Here is a 14,662-nt window from a genome sequence, read left to right on the forward strand (position 1 = left end):
TATAAAAACAATACAAAATAAACTTGAAAATATCTGGTATATTATAAACAGAGCAACCCAAAAGCATAAAAAGCATAATAGCAATTTAGACATATGGTGGGTACCTTGAACATGGGTGTGGTTGTCTAAGGGTCCAGAAGAAACTAATTTTAAAGAATAATAAAGCATAATTTAAAGTATATAGCATAATTCTTGGAAATTCTATTTAACTGCAAGTTTAACATATACTATATTAATATTTTTTTAAAAAAATATTTACAATGCAAAATCATTGAGAACATAACAATGCAACAATGAAAAGCTTATTTTTATTTCTGTAAAATTTTCGGTGTAATCCTTTGATGTGGAGAAAAGAAGAAAAGAAAATAAAACTTTCCATCAACAATGAAGCACACAAGAACTCCACACTATATTGTTATGTGTACCTCTCGAACTTGAGCACTTTCTGTACTTTTTGTGCACCTTTCTGTATACTTTCTCTTTCTGTATATATGCACCTCTAAGGTGCACACAAGTGATAGAAAAAACTGATTCGAGCAAAGCATATCTCTTTACAGTGCATTAACTAGAAAGTTCATTAAATATGAAAGAAATTGCTTCATAAAATATTAATAAATAGATCAAGATATTTAGATTATTTAATGTATAGTAAATATTATACATTATACACGATTAATGTAAAACAATGATTGAAATTAACAATAAAGCATAATAAAGCATAAGTTGGACTGATAGATAACAATTCAAAATGCTTCGAAAAGCTCTCAAGCAAAACTAATAGATAAAACTTCATACAGCCTTCACTCCCAAAATCCCTTGGTAGGCGTACAAGAAACAATTAAATACACCGAGGCGTGTAACTTACCTTTTCCGCCACAAAACTACCCTCTATTTAAAATCATTGCAGCAATTGCGTAACATTACAGGGGGCGCATCTGAGCTAAACTCTTGAACCACCTGCAAGCAACAAAAATCGGTAACTTTTCGCCCCCGCCCCTATTGATAACAGCGTTTTAAACTTCAGAGCTGTTTTCAATGGAATTATAGAGCTTCTTCGTGGCTATGCGGTTAGCGTACGCGCCTTTGGCGTGGGAGACCCGGGTTCGATTCCTGGCGGGAGCTCATGTGGTTCGGATTCCACGTTAATCAGTAGGTTCACGTCTCATATAGCCTTGCTGCTGAAACGGACGTTAAACTCAAAATCAACTCAACTCAATGGAATTATACAGACAAACAGCTCCTTGTGGTAGGAAAAGGAAAGGGGGGCGGATTCTCTGTGGTCGCCCAAGGGAACAAATGCATGCAATATTAGGTTTTTAATGTATGACATTGCACCTACTTAGAAGAGACTCTCTCTCTCTCTCTCTCTCTCTCTAAAAGAGGTCCCATGGAAAAGGCCAAGTAAACTTTTGATTTCTTTTAACCTCTAGAATAAGTTCCTCAAGAGAAAGGGTGCGATTTTTAAAACAATTGATACACTATCTTCTTTCTGGCGCCCCCTCCAACCACGCGCCCGGGGCACGTGCCCCCTCTGCCCCCTCCTAGTTGCGGCCCTGTCCATCTCCTCTGTTAACCCTCTTCGGGAGCTCCCTTGTGGCTAAGCGATTGGCGTACGCGCCTTCGGCGTGGGAAACCCAGGTTCGTTTCCCGACGGGAGCTTATGTTGTTCCGACTCCACGTTAAGCTGTAGATCCAGGATTCACATAGCCTTACTGCTGAAAGGGACGCTAAAATCAAATCAATAACAATAACAAGCTTCTTCGGTAGAATCTACTGGCGATTTACATTTAAGCATTGAAGCTATATACCGCACTGAAACAAATAGGTCCGCTTTGTCTCTCACGCCAGTCATGATACATAGAACTGCGAATTTCTGTTATCAGATTGATTAATGAGTGAAAACGCTAAGAAAACATGTACCCAACTTAAGGGTTTGTTTGAGAACGGGTGACAATATGTTGATAAAATGTATACAGATTGAAACAATGATCCTTGGATGCATAAGCCTCCCAGCAAAAATGTCAAAAAGGCCCCGCACTTTCCACGTAAAATTTTTAGAGAACATACGTATTTTTGATTTGGATATTCCATCCAGTCTGTCACTGCTTGCTCATATTATGCAAAAAATTGAACATATTATTATTATTATTATTATTATTATTATTATTATTATTATTATTATTATTATTATTATTATTATTATTATTATTATTATGCAATTTCATGGAACTTAAAGTTTCTTAACAGAAACGCTTTTTTTCTAAATAAATTAACACATAACATGTTTATAATTAATGTATGAAGACTCACCAAAACTTCTGGATCCTGTTCACAATTTTCCAAACCGATGAACCTTTTGGGAGAGAATTCGTTGACTACTTTGTCAATATTAATGTGGTGACTTTCTCGGCGTTCAATGCTCAAGATTGAGTAAGAACTCAATCATCTACAATATTATGTTATTAATATACACTAACCAGCTAGAACATTATGACAACCTACTTAATATACGGCATATCCATCTTTGACTAGCATGACACCAGCAATGTGGTTTGGCATGGAAAGAATGAGACCTTGATAGGTGGCTGGAATCATGACGCACTACATCTGCATACTTAAATTACTTAGATATCGTAAATTCCGCGGAAGGGGTTGATGAGCTTGAGTCTGAAGTTCAGTGATATCCCAAAGTTGTTCAACTGGGTTCAGATCGGGTGAATTCTGGGGAGTACGCATTGCAGCACTTGAAATTCACCACTGTGCTGCTTGAAATCAATGTAGCACAAAGTTGGCTTTGTGACAAAGAGCGTTGGCCTGTTGAAATATAGCCGACATGAATTGGTGTATGTCACCAGCAATGGCCTACTGATAACTAGGAGCCGCCATAGTATCCCCCCCACACACGCATAACTGGGCCAATGGATGGCCACATGAAAGTTTTTCAAATTATAATGGAGCCACCATCGGCCTGTCATCATCCTGCTTTTCACGTTTCGAGCAGCTGTTTTCCTGGAAGACAACGGATTCTGACCCGGCCATTGATGTGATGAAGGCAGTATTGTGATTAATCTGACCATGCAATATTGTGCCATTGCTCTGCGGCCCAATGACGATTTACACGTGTACATTTCAGTCTATATACCATGTGGTTAACACTAATACATGAGTGAGACGTAAGGTTTGGTGGCCCATATCTAACATTGTGCGCTGAACTGCGTGCTCAGAGACAATCGTGCCTTGTCCACTGCTAATGTCTGCTAAAGACTACTTTTAATTGTGCCACAGTTTTTGCCTATCTTTTTTGCCAACCTTGAGAATCTATGATGTCCGACATTTTTAATGAAATGAAGTTTGGTTTGGTGATGGTTTCACCGCCCTTTTCCCACCTTTGGAAGACAGTAAGCACATCAGATAGCAAATACCCGACAAGTCGCGATGTTTACGAAATGCCGTTCTCAATCGTCTGGCTACCCTACCAAACTCATATATATATATATATATATATATATATATATATATATATATATATATATATATATATATATATATATATATATATATATATATCGCCGGTCTTCCACGATCTATCCACAAGCATTACATTGACTGATCGAGTGAGATCTCTATCACCGTCCGGCGAGCGGTTCTGCTGTGTCCCACGGTTCTTACGTCAGTACAACGATAAAAAAGTAGCGTGTAGACAAAATGTTTTTGCTGGTCAGTGTATAGTTCGTTGGCCTTTAGTTCACCGAATTATCATCATTTAGGTGTTGCTATCGTTACAGGAAACATGAGATATAGTTGGAACGTCACATAATTTTAACCTTTTAACATCATAAAGTTAATCTTCGAAAATTAAATGCCCCCTTTTACTCTGTCCCCTCGCAGTGTTGGCCCTATAGGCCCGTTAGTTACTCCACTGATTTCAATTACATTTTAGACTAATTACATTTTGCACCACGTCAAAACTTCGTCCGGTAGTTTCTTTACTAGCGTGTGACTACCAAAATTTTTCCCAAGCTTGGTATTTACTGATTAGACACACTTCACACTCGAAGGTATTTTTAACTCCGGCAATAGCCATGTATAGGAGGTGGATAATCCACACAGTGTCCGGCAGCGAAAATTAAAAAAAAAAAAATCATATCTCTGTAAATTGCAGGAATTGTCAGGAATTATTGGGAGTCATCTTCTCGGTCCTCACCTCTTACCGCCACACCTGACAAGGAAACATTCCAATTTGATGAATTCAATTGCTGAAAATGATTGCTAGCTTTGGATTCAGCACCAAAGGAAACAGAGAAAAATAGGGTGTTTAGTGGCAGACCGTATACAGAGTGGGAGATAAGTGAGGACAAAGTGCGAAGATAGAACGTAGGAAATGTCTAGAAATGATATGTTAATTTAGAAACGGAATTGAGGTCAAATGTTGGATATGAGGAATGCATATAGAGCTCCACTGAATAGGCGTAATGAGAGTCGTGGGGGAACATCTGAAAAGCCGCCATCTTGGAATTAGCTCAAGAAGAATATACAGGAAAGGGGTCATGTAGCATATGGCTCTTGACCTACACCGTCTATTGAAAATAATACTGGCCAATACAGATTGAGACCTCTGTAACAGGAGGCGTTTCCACGCCATGGCAATGTATCAATATTGTCGTAAAGGTAACGTGAATTAGGAACAAACACAAATGTGAATGAGGCCACTGTCCAGCTAACAAACGTCCCGATCCACTCAATATTGGTTGATTTGCTGGTAAAAGTGCAAATATGACCAAAGACAATCTGAAAGAGTTCATGATTGACGTTTTCTGGCCTTCTATAGAGCAGATAAAACTGCTGCTCCTCGTTGATTTATGGAGAACCAATAAAGATAAAGAGTTGGTGCAGAAGCCGAAGAATGTTGAACTTACCCGACTCTTTATCCCTGATGGTTGCACATCACTCATACAACCATTGGATGTGTTATTCTTCCGTCCGTATAAGAATTTTGTAAAATATAATATAACAAACAGTTTTTCTGTCATTTGACTTCAAAGTAAACATCTTAAAGGGACAACTCCATTAAGTTGCAATCACTCACTAACTTCCAGTTTACAGCACCAACGATCCAAGCTATGATTAGATATGCTTTCTACAAAACTAGATAGTTGCAAACAGCACCTGGCGCATTAGTGACACCTGTCGAGCATTGCCTCAATTTCAATACCGGCGACAGCTGTGACGAGCCCGGTTGTTCATCTTTATCGTTTTTCAAATGTGCCCACTGTTGTATCCATTTTTGTATTAACCATATAATCATTCTTAAGTTCCATAACAGTTGCAATTAAACAGAGAGGTCTCAAACTTTGTTAGCCACTACTGATTCCAATAGACGGTGTGCATTAAGAGCCAAATGTCACATGACCCCTTTCTCGTATATTCTTGCGCAAATTCCAACATGGCGGCTTTTCAGATGTCCCCATGATTCACATTGCTTGAGTTGATTTGATTTTGAGTTCAACGTCACTTTCAGCAGCAAGGCTATATGAGACGGGACCTACTGATTAACGTGGAATTCGAACCACATGATCTCCCACCGGGAATCGATCCCGGATCTCCCACGCAAAAGGCTAATACGCTAACTGCTTAGCCACGAAGGAGCTGTATGAGTCACATTGCGTCTATTCACTGAGCGCACTATACATGCGTTCCTCATGTCCAACATTTGACCTCTATCCCTGTACTAGAAATTAACATGGTATTTCTAGACATTTTCTACATTCTATCTTCGCACTTTGCCCTCATTTATCTCCCACCCCGTATAGGGTCAGCCACTAGAAACCCCCTTTTCCTCCGTTTCTTTTGGTGCTGAATCCAGTGCTAGCAATCATTTTCAGCAATTGAATTCACAAAATCGGAATCTTTCTTTGTGAGTACTGCAGCGTAACTAGAGTTTTTTCAGAATGCCATACCACAACTTCTTGAGGGCATTCCTGTCAAATTTAAGCGAGTATGTGGTTCCTCCACACTTCGCCAAGCTAAATTTTTTCTATGGGGGTCGTGAAGTACCTTGTATAATAAACACGGTTGAATACATTGGGGAAACTCACTGAGTGCATCTCAATAGCATTTGGCACAATCTGATGTGAGGATGCACTTTTTTTTTCTAGATTGCGACGAAACACGGTACGTTGTTGCAGACGTTATTGAAGTTGGTGGCCAACCTTTCGAACACCTGTTGTGAGTGTAAGACAATTGATCTCGAAGCTATATCTCCTATGCCTAGCGGTGATTTGTCCTCCTCCTAACATTGTTGCCACTTCGTGGTCAGCAAGTTCCTTACCCTCACACCCAATGTTCCCATCTATCATTATGCTGCATCGCATCCTTCGTGTGTAGCGTTTTCAAGAGTATTCAAGGGTTTTCAAGAGTAGTGGTCTCATCAGTAGCTTAGCGATCAGTATATTAATTAAGGTCGTGGTGCTCATTGACAACATTTTCGTCCAGATAATCGTTTACCTAGGAATGTTATAACTCTGCCTATGACAAGAATAATCCAGAAATACCCAACAATTCACGTAGTTGTGCTGTCCCCACTAAATGATCTCTATCCGTGAGGTTCTTTGCACGTCTAAAACACTAACTTCCTCTGAGTTGGTATCCAACCACGCATGACATGGAAAATTCTTCTACCATATTTAGACTGCAATATCGACTTGTCGAGAACGAATTCCTGTTTTCTAGCGATGCACTCTTCCGTCTATGTTTATTTCGATTCCCCTTATTTCAGAAGCTTTTTGGGAATCCCTCATGTCCTGTGGGGAGTTCCTTTCGCAGTCATTGCGCACGCTTTCCATCTACGGTTTTGAATAGTACCATACAAGGTTAGTTTCTGTGAAGAAATTATAAATCGCCAGGTCCACGTTGAATGCTAGTCGAAAACTTACCGCTCTAGAGAAGCTTTTATCTCGTTTTCGAATGCCTCTCATTCGAAAACCATGGAGTTTCGAGGACTACGTGTATATGAAAATTCTTCGTATTTTGATGTGTGGAATCACCTCCAGAATGTATGCCATTGAATTCATAAACACACTGTATATCTATATGTTTACAGTAACAAAACTGTTTATTCTGTTAATTGTAGCATCATCTGAGATAAACTTTATAATTTTAGGGTAGACAAATCTGGACTTACTGTGATATCAAGAAAAAAAAGCTAATTATGCAAAAGAAACTTAATACGATACTTGAGAAGTCATCTTTCCATGGACTTCCTATAATTGTACAGGGAAAGAAATCAATTGCCGAGAGGTAAGAAATTCATGAATGATTTTTTTTCTAATGCACAATAGGTAGATAGGCTATACGATGTTTACCGAAAGAACTACTGCTTATGCCAATGGTAAAAATGACCACATTTGGATAAATATCTAATTGCGCGTTTTATACAAGTTCGAAGACGATGAATTCAATGAAACTTTTTAAACATAGTTATTCCTTAAGTAGCGTACACTAGAACACTATTCACTTTGATAATTGTCTTTCAATATTGAACGTGGTTGTAAATACTGGAAGGCCTGAGGTGAGTGAGTGAGGCTGTTGCGTGCCTCCCTTTACAAGTAACAGAGGCGAACTCCTCGCCTTCACTGATATTCGAGAATACCCCGAAAGAACGCCTTTAGTTGACAGTGCCTTTTAGGATTTGCTCCGAAAAAATCCATAAATTTTATATTCATAATTATTGCAAATATAATTATAGTATATTATGTAGTCCTGGCAACACGTCTTTTTGTCCTGTGGGAAAGTAAAATTTGCTGTCGAGGTGGAGTAAGTGTTGCAGATCAACTTAAGAAATTCAATCTATAACTAATGAATATATCGTATGTTAGTCAAATGGAAAACAGTTTAATAGAAAAGAATATGGATTGGCAATTCTGAAAAGTAATCTATTCACGTGCAAATCACACAAATCGCAAGTGTTGTTTCCACCGTAATTTAGATAATAAAGCGTCAGTGTGAAGAGCACCTGGTCTGTCAATATAACAATTTCGTATTTAGAAAGGTTTCTAGACGTTGATAATCATTTATATGGAAAGCACACTCAAAATCGTAAGTTGGTAACTTGGTAAGTTGGTAATTTTAGTAGCCAAAATCGTAAGTTGGTAACTTCAGTCAAGGAAAGTCAAATGTCTGCTTCGCCGAAGTACTCTGCTAATTAGACAAAAATTTAGTTCCATAAAGAGTAGTTTCTTTGTATTATTCCCAGAGACAAGTTTGGAGCACACCTACGTGCGAAAAAAAGAAAACTGGTTTCCTGTTGCTATAAAGCGTAAAGAACGAAGAAAGAAACTTTTTTCACTTGAATAAAATATTAATTTTGCATAGTGATTTAAAGTCGACGAACCACATCGACGGATATAGTTTCAAATAGCTAGTCCCATTCAATTCAACATCCTCAAATGGTAAAAAGCACAATTACAAATTTATCTAAGTGTTGTCATTATTGATAGTTATTTTTTTATACGAGTTTTATTTCAATAATTACAAAACTTATACATGATTATATTTAGATTTACTGATAGAGAAAATCAAATTTACTTTAACGATGGATCTATTTTTAAAATAGTGATAGAATACAATACAAATAAATCGCAAATAAAATCAGTACAATATAATGCAAAGAAACAATGTAAAAATAAAACAAAACGGAAGGAATGTGCTATTTCAAAAACATTTCCGAAAAATTAGGAGTGATCTCTGTGTGCACAAAAAGAAAGAAAGAGGAACAGAAAAGAAAAGAGGGACCTGTCAAGACAATTGACCCGAGTAAAGAGAAAAACTCTAAAGTAAACTGTAGACGAAATTTACGTTATGAAACATCATTCGAAGATGAAGACAACTTTTACAACTTAGTGTGTGGGAAGAAATCTTGTTCAGATGGTGATAAGGAATGGGCGGAATGCACTTCGTGTGGATTGAGGGCTCATTTCACGCCATATACAAAGCAAAATTCATTTTATAAACTGTGCATTTTTATATTGAATTTGATAATGATTTACAAATAGCATTAACAAACTGGAATTAAGTATCCTTTTATTTAGTAGCTTCAGCATATACGATAAAACTCAGTAGTTAACGAAGGGGTTAAACTAAGTCTGTGTTATGTAGGTGGTAAATTTTAGAAGCATGGCTACAAATGTTTCTATTTTCAGTGGTCTAACTATAGACGTAATTATGTTCTGACAATTTTTTTTATCAAGTTACGGCAACGTAGTAGCTTTAGATATATATAGTCATCTGTATTATGAAACAACTTCTTTACAAGTGTAAAGGGCTAGGCTATAATTGTAACACGAGTATAGTCTTTATGACATTATTTGTATATTTAAAGTATTATACTCGTATATTTGGGCCAATATGGTATTCTTTTACACGTACAGATTTTAAAAAAGGCTGACTCTAAAGAAGAAAAATTGTTTTGCAGGGCATTGTGGATACTGCTTTTTATTTTTGGACTTTTATGTACAACCTTGCTCATTTTGAAATCATGGAGGAAATTCCAAGACAATCCATCCGTTGTGATAATCGAAAAGAATTACAACGAATGGCGAGTACCTTTGCCCTCCATGATAGCGTGTCCTAAGAACGTCTTCACAAGAGGAATTAACCCAGTTTTGAAAGAGTAAGTACATATTATATGTGAACAAAATTGCAATTTTTTTCAGTGAATATTAAAAAAAAAAAAAAAAAAACAATATTATTAAGATAATGTGCGGTTTCAATTACGACACACAACACTGTAAATTCAGTATACAATACTTCCGTATACTATAAGTATACGTTTAAAGTATATGTTTACTTACTATATAAGAAAGGAAAAATTCATCAATATTAAAAGTATATTTGTGAAACATAGCCTAGTGATATAATAATTAGGAGAATCATAGTTCACATGATTCATATCTGTGCAGATGGGGGAACAAAATTTAGAGATATAGAGTGACTAGTCTTTGGTACTTAGGTACCCTGGTTCGATCCTAGCTCCCGCCAAATAGGCTTTGTGATGAGCAAACATCATGTGCGTGGGTTTCCTCAGAGTTCTCTCGTTTACTCCCACTTTTCTGATTCCATCATTTCGTTCAACATTATCTCCGTTAGTCTCAAAGCATAATCGTGGGACAACAAAATAAAAGAAATAGATTTATGAGACCTAACTTTCTTAATGTAATAACTTACTAGTAATATTTGTGTTATAAAGTGAGATGTCTCAATTGGACATCCTTTTAATGCTGAGAAAGTTTTGGAAGATGGAATACAAGAATAATAACCTTGTACATATGGAGAACAAGAGTGTACAACTGGTCTTTTTTTTTGGGGGGGGGGCATTTTAGAACTTTTTACTACTAAAAGAATTCAATGAAAAATAGATGGGTAAATAATTAGCTATTTACTTTATTTCTCCTATATATATATATATATATATATATATATATATATATATATATATATATATATATATATATATATATATATATATATATATATATATATATATATATATATATAATTTACTTAGTTCCTAGTCATCTATTCCAGAGTATGAAAATAACACGAAAAGAATCAAACCTATTAGATTGTACTGTACATGTCTTTGTGTTTCTCCTATCATTGTATATTTGAATGTATACCCTATACATTCACATTTTCCCTACCATTATACTTCTTTCACGATGGTATGTAATTTTTTAGATGTGATTTTTTTTATATTCAAGTATTTATTTATGTAACACGTTGAATGCCGCCGTGATTTTTTTTTCAAATGGGCCGCCATATAATTTTGTAGATAAAAAAGAATAAATAAAATGCAATGTTACTGGACTGTTAGCACAAAACTCTTCAAAGGAGCTGTGTTGGTTCCTTCTAGTGGGGAAGTCTCAACAAGATCGAACTTATGACCTCCTAAGAAAGTAACGAACCAAAGTAGACATGTCGGTCCGACGCGGTACATTGAGCGAACCACCTGTCGGTCTCATGGAGCGTACATGGCGCATAAGTCTGTAAAATAACAAGTTCTTCGCCATAGTGTAGGGAAGAGAGAGATGGGTTCATTGTGGATCCAACTCTTACACTCAACTTTTAAGCGACATTTCCTTCAACTGAATTCAATCTTTGTTATTGTTTTCATCGGGAAATCTACCGAGAAAACTACTGAACTAAACAAATAGGAAATGTAACAATTATGAAATCTCCAAATCTTCCACCAACCCACTGTTAAGCAAGATTCATTGTATATGCAATGTTAAAGTCGCCAGATACAGTGGAAAACTCCTCAGCTGACACACCTGTACAGGAACAACATGGGAATTGCGAAAATATGTCGTTGTGTAAACAGGGTTGGGTAATTACGCGTAAAAAAAGGTTTTCTACGTGACGTGTAAAATACGCGTAAAAAATGCGTAATTTACGTAAAATACTGGGAATTTTGTATTGGCTTTCTAAAGTAGCATTGTATAATACGGTTTGCACGCGTGACTGTTCAAAACCCATTTCATCATGTTTCATGTTTTAAACCCTCTGTAATCGAGAAAAGTTTTATGCCAGAGAAGCCATGGAAGAAACTATTGTGCAATATAACAACAATGGTAAGCCTTCGTGGTCTCCATTTGTGACGACTTTCTGCAATGTCTGAGAAAAGCATCACGAACAAGTAGAGGAGTTTCTGTTGGAAAACCTCGGCTCTTCAGGAATAACTAGCTACCAGCAATATCGGGGAAAATGTGGACATTTTGAAGAACTTATGAAGAAGGGAATTACAACACCACGCACATTCTGGTATTTCGCTACTCGGTAACATAAGGAGTTGTCGGAATTTGCTATAAAGTTACTGAACATCCTAGCATCTTCAGCGCAAATTGAAAGACTTTTTCTCAAATTGGTCCTTTATCCATAACGTCACAAGAAACCGGCTCAGCTTCGAACGTTCGAAGAAACTACTTCAAATATACACCCTCAAATTACAAGACCACTCAAGTGATGAATATTAGTGCGATTAAGAGTATTGTGTTCGAATTGGGTATAATGGAAATGGCATGTAACATTTTTTTTTTTTAGAATTAAAATAATGGCTGTTTTAAATGAAATGATATACGCAGTTTTATTAGAACCAAGCGAAATATATTCAGTATTCGAACTAGGAAGAAAGATAAATTGTTTCTTTCAAAAAAAAAAAAAAAAAAAAAAAAAAAAAAAAAAAAAACGAAGAAACAAGTAGTTCAATTTTCTGTTGAGTATTTTCTTCAGTTCTGTCTATTTATTATGAGCATGAAAAATTTCTACATTAAATGTTCAAGTGATAGTCAAGTGCTAAGGGAAGTAATATATTTAGTGTTGTTGTTGGACTTGGAAGAAAAGAGCAAAATAAATGAGTTCATTCCGAAAAATGTAATATAATGTTCTGTTGGGTGCTTTTATATTTTTTCAGTTGTGTGTGTTTAAAATGAGAATCTAATAACTTTTATATCGAAAATTCAATATGTCCCAGTGCTAAGTGAAGTGGTATATATAGTATCGTTCAGACGTGGAAGAAAAACAAATCAGTTTATTCCAAAATTTCATTATTTCAATATTCTGATCAGTACTTTTCGTATCAGTTATGTGTGTGTTAGTGTGTAATATGAAGGTGAAATGAGCCTAACAGTCAATCTCTTTTTCTTTTCTAATAGAAAGTTCAAAGTATACTGAAATGTTTTGAATTTTATATTAAAAGCTGCAAAGGTATAACAATAAATTGTTATAATCAAAAGGTTACTTGATACTTTCAAACATATCCGAACCAACACATATTTTTAATGTGTGTGCTTATATGTTGGGTGGTTGTGCTTGGGTGTACGCTAATAGGTGGAAAGTAGTAGTGGGCCGGCGAGGGGCTATCCAAAATTATCTTTTATTACTATGATTTGGCATGAAATCATTACTTTTAAATATAATGTTTAGAAGATAATAATGTTTTAATGCTTAAATAAGAAAACTAAGCTTACAATATAACCGACTATTCAAAATGATCTTAGTTTTAATGAAAGAAATATAGTTTTCTACGTTTGCGTAAAAAACTGGTTTTCTACATGACGTATATTACTAGTAAATTACGCGTAATTTACGTAAAATACGTAACAAGTAAATTACCTTGCCAACCCTGTGTGTAAAGCACATCAACTCATATGATAAAGATGTTTTGATTTGATTAGTTCGATTGAAGTTTTTAGCAACTATTTCAACACTGAGACTATATGAGACATGGACAAATTTCAAGGCTCTCTCACTGAGAATTGAACTCCTGATCTCGTGCACAACGTATTCTACTGGTAGCATAACACATTGCAAAATATGCTATACAGCGTTAGTCGCTGGATGCTTCAATTGGTTAACCAAGCAAAAGGACATGATATATTATAATGTACGGTATCGTAGAGAATTCCTTTATTATTATTATTATTATTATTATTATTATTATTATTATTATTATTATTATTATTATATACAAGAAAAGTTAGGTTCAGATAACGTTTTCTGTGTATATTTTTAAAATATATTCATTATCATCCAAAATGGGTGGACTTTAGAAGACTAGCTGGCTATGTGTAGGTATAACAAGATTTTATAAGGTCATTAGTTGGTCAGCATGGGATCAGTTTCTGTACAGGTGGAAGGCGTCATTTATTCAGAAGGGTAGACGCAAGCAGCATGACATTAGAAAGATGGCTGTCAGATAATGTAAATTCTAAAGAAAAGAGCGTTTTGCACTAGCTTCTCTCTAGCGATAACCTTGAAGACACTAGCGGATGCACAGGAGAGCGGTGGGAAGGACTCCCCCAAAGAATACATTTATGGGTATATAGATAAAATATTGCACTACTTTCGTCTGATTTAATATAAAGGTATGTGTTTCAAGTTTGCAGTAATCATCCAGCAGACGATCAGCTTCCTGCAAACGACCCTCGAGGGCTTCCTATTGCTTGAGGACAAGTGACAACAAATGACAAAAGCTGCCGCTGATTTCTATTGGTTAAGAAAATATCTCCACGAGAAGCTAAGCGTAGCGTAATCTTCCACGAATGTCACATCATTTATGACATATTAGAATAATTTTAGCAGTGCATAGTTTTAGCAAAGTAGCACTAGAATTCAAGACAGTTCTTGTTTACTTTCTAAATATTCAAAGTATTACAAGCACAAAAATTACTTTTTTTCTAAAAAAAAAATCTTGGCTTTCTTCCAGACTACACCACTGTAAACAATATACCTAGGTATGTTTGCATAGTACAATACGAAATGTGTACATTATTCTGATGTACTCTCAACAATATTAATGAAAGTGTCAAAACATTTCATGAATAATAATTTATTCTAGAACTAAGGTAAAGTTACTTATCTGGTACATAAAAAGTAGTATAATTATTGTATCACCACAAATTTCTTTTCTAACCTCATTTATATTTTCTTTCTTTTTTTTAAAAAAAATAAATTTAAGGATCTTTGGAGATTACAACAAAACGAGGAAAGCGTACTATAAAGATTTTTTGTTTGAAGTTGCACATATCAATTCATCGACTCTTCAAAACTTCATACAGTATGAAAAGGATGATACATTAAGGCAATTGAATCTCACATATATACAAAA

Source organism: Thermobia domestica, chromosome 3 (assembly GCF_964235325.1).
Source record: "Thermobia domestica chromosome 3, izTheDome1.hap1.1, whole genome shotgun sequence".
Classification (NCBI taxonomy): Eukaryota; Metazoa; Arthropoda; class Insecta; order Zygentoma; family Lepismatidae; genus Thermobia; species Thermobia domestica.